The sequence below is a fragment of the Sinocyclocheilus anshuiensis genome, unplaced genomic scaffold (assembly GCF_001515605.1).
Source record: "Sinocyclocheilus anshuiensis isolate Anshui unplaced genomic scaffold, SAMN03320099.WGS_v1.1 scaffold217, whole genome shotgun sequence".
In the NCBI taxonomy this organism is placed as follows: Eukaryota; Metazoa; Chordata; class Actinopteri; order Cypriniformes; family Cyprinidae; genus Sinocyclocheilus; species Sinocyclocheilus anshuiensis.
In genome coordinates, this window is record NW_015536538.1 from 1,219,737 (window position 1) to 1,223,419 (window position 3,683).

Here is a 3,683-nt window from a genome sequence, read left to right on the forward strand (position 1 = left end):
TGAAGCAGCACAACTGTTTTCAACATTGATAATAATCAGAAATGTTTCTTGAGCAGCAAATCAGCATATTAGAATGATTTCTGAAGGATCATGTGACACTGAAGCCTGAAAATTCAGCTTTGATCACAGCAATCAATTACCTTTTACAATATTTTCACATAGAAAACAGTTGTTTTAAATAGTAAAAATATTTCACAATATTCCAGTTTTTATTGTATTTTGGTGAGCAGCTTTCAAAAACATTAAAAAAAAATCTTACTTCATTGGTATCGTTTACATTAAAAAATCTTACTTCATTGGTATTGTATATATAGAGAGGAGTGACTCTATATACAATAACGTCAACTTTAAATGCTTAATCTTTACTTTCTTCCATGCAGCTTGAAGAAACCATATTTTATTGCCTGCTGTTATTGTTGCATGCTGGAGTGTTGTGCATGGACACACAGTGCACCTCCTTAAGGATTTCTTGATTTAAATAAACACATTTGAGAAACTGCAAAAAAGGACAAGTGATAGAAATACAGTGGAGAGAGAGAGAGTGTGTAGCTGTATCACTGAAAGAAAAAATATCCTCCCACAGGAAGTGCATCTGCATATCCTCATGCCCTATTATGGTAAAAACACCCAAAAAAGCATGTGGGCACCTTGGGAATAGACGGATTTTATAGTGTGAGTCAAGAGCATAGCTGAGGTCCTGAGAATGAAGTCCAACACTGACAGCAAACACTGCACGACTGTAAACAGCACAAATGCACTTCAGTTGATACACACTCAGGGCTATTACAGTCAACAAAACTACAACCAAAATCATAAAAAGGATTTTTGTTACTTGAAATAAAATAAACACTTACTGCAATTAAATAAAATATATGTACTAAATAAACTACATTTATTTGAGCTAGTTGCCAAGGAAACATTTCAAAACATATATATATATATATATATATAAACAAAACTAAAATATAAGTATAATATATTGAAATAGCATAAAATAATATATTAAAAACTATTGAAAAAATAATTATTTTACATATCAAAACCTATAATACTGTAGTATCTCAATCACATTAAAATAACACAGGCACATATATGTTTAGCTGTTGCTTCTATTCAAATTTAATAATTTTCATTGACAATTTCTGTCACCTATATAGCATATATATATATATATATATATATATATATAACACATCAGCTTCAAAGTATAATATATTGAAATAGCATAAAATAATATATTAAAAACTATTGAAAAAATAATTATTTTACATATCAAAACCTATAATACTGTAGTATCTCAATCACATTAAAATAACACAGGCACATATATGTTTAGCTGTTGCTTCTATTCAAATTTAATAATTTTCATTGACAATTTCTGTCACCTATATAGCATATATATATATATATATATATATATATATAACTCATCAGCTTCCAACTTCCGTAAGTTATAACCTCAATCCATCTGACAGATGCTTAAATCTAAAGTGTACATGTACATTTGACCAGCACTATGTTAGCATGTGAAGCTTTAAACACATCCAACATTGATTATCAGAAATTTTTCTTGAGGAGCAAATAAGCACATTAGAATGATTTCTGAGTGATCATTTGACACTGAAGACTGGACATTTTACTAGATGTTCACATAGAAAACAGTTCTTTTAAATTAGAATACTATTTCACAATATTGCTGTTTTTTTCTGTGTTTTTGATCAAATAAATGCAGCTTTGGTGAGCAGAAAATGCTTCTTTTAAAACCTTTTAAAAATGTTGAATTGTTGCTGAATTTTAGAATACCATAAGTATGAAGACTACCATCTTCAAAGTTTAAAATAAATAAATAAATAAATGCCCTAAATAAATAAATCAACAAAATGACAGATTTAGAACTCATATGAATTGATGATGCTTTTACAACAGCAGTAACTATGTTGTTTTGACAGACACTTTTAAAGGTTAAAGGTAAATCAGACAGAACCAGACAGCATTAAATCAAGCCGTCTTTTGAGGGTCGTTACTGAGAGACTGGCTGAAACAAGCCAAAGGGCCATAACGACCATAGGGAGGAGAGAGACAGACACGTTTGGATGAAATCTCTCTCTCTCCTTCATCCTCCAGCCCTGTATTCCTACTGTAAAAAATGACCATGAATTTAACGGTAAAAGACTGTAAAAATGCTACAGTAAAAACCTGTTAAATGGTTAACGGTAATTTCCCCTACTATATACGGTGAAAAACTGTATTGGACATTACATGTAATTTTACGGTAGTATACCGTTTTTGGAAGTGAAAAAGACTGTATAATTTACAGTGAATAACCGTAAATTGACATTCCCATAATTCCCTGCATTACGTTTCAAATTTGATGTTTTTTTGTTGAAATAACTATGTTTCTTCTTAGTTTTTTCTTATCAGTTTTGTATATTAGGGTTGCATGTTACACCTAATGTTGTTAACTGAATGTTTATTGCATTATTTCAGTTTCATGTGTGTTACCATGATGGTGTTTAGCGTTTGTGTGAATGACACTGTGCACCTTCTATATATGTTATTATTTAAAAGCTGCTTGTGATGGGCTTTGGTTCATCGTGTGACTTTCTCATCACCACCTGCATTTGGTGGTTATCAGTGTATTACAAAGCTACAAAACAGATTTCAGTACTTCAATAATGTAGGTATATTAACATTATTTCAGTTAATGAAATTACGGTATTTAACTGTAAATTTAAGTTAAAACTGTAAAACCTAAAATGTTGCTACCGTATTTTTTACGTAAAAAATCCGGCAACCACAGCTGCCGTTTTTTTACCGTAAATTTTACTGAATTTTTTTAACAGTGTTCTGCTCTAGATGATTTAGAGATCATGACCTAAAAGTGTTTTATAGTCTAGATAAACACTTTTAAGGGGTTTTGGAGGTAGTTGTGATACTGCTGTAGACCATGAGTCACTCATTGAGAACGGCACATGAGTTTATATTACATTAGCTGGACGTGTAAGTCATGAGATATGATGCTGCTGATGAGGTCTGGCAGATGTCTTCAGCCAAACACATCAGACCGCAAAGCATTTTGACACACTGCAAAAGACCTGAATGTAATTTCACAATACCACTGTGAGACTGAGATGTTACTATAATAAAGCTGATCGTAAATTAAGCTACTCTATTATGGGTTAAAATAAAACACTGATTAAAAAGGTCTACATGAAATTAAAATTCACACTATATATACTGTACTTTCTTAAAGGAATAGCTCACCGAAATATGTAAATTGTCTGAATATGTCCTCACCCTCAGGCCATCCGAGATGTAGACGAATTTGTTTCTTCATCAGAGCAGATTTGTAGAAATGTAGCATTACATCATTTGCTCAGCAATGGATGCTCTGCAGTGAATGGGTGCCGTCAGAATGAGAGTCCAAACAGCTGATAAAAACATTACAATCCACACCACACCAGTCCATCAATTAATGTCTTGAGAAGCCAAAAGCTTCATTTTAACATTGCTTCCTGCTAAAATACAAGTTCATAATCCACAATAACGCTTCCTTCAGGGAAAAGTGGTCTGGTCTGAATCAGGAGAGAAATCTGCACAGCACCGTTTACAAGCCAAAACAGCTCTAAACAAATATGTGGCTGGATTTTGATGTGAGAGACAACAGGAGGAGGACTTTTTCA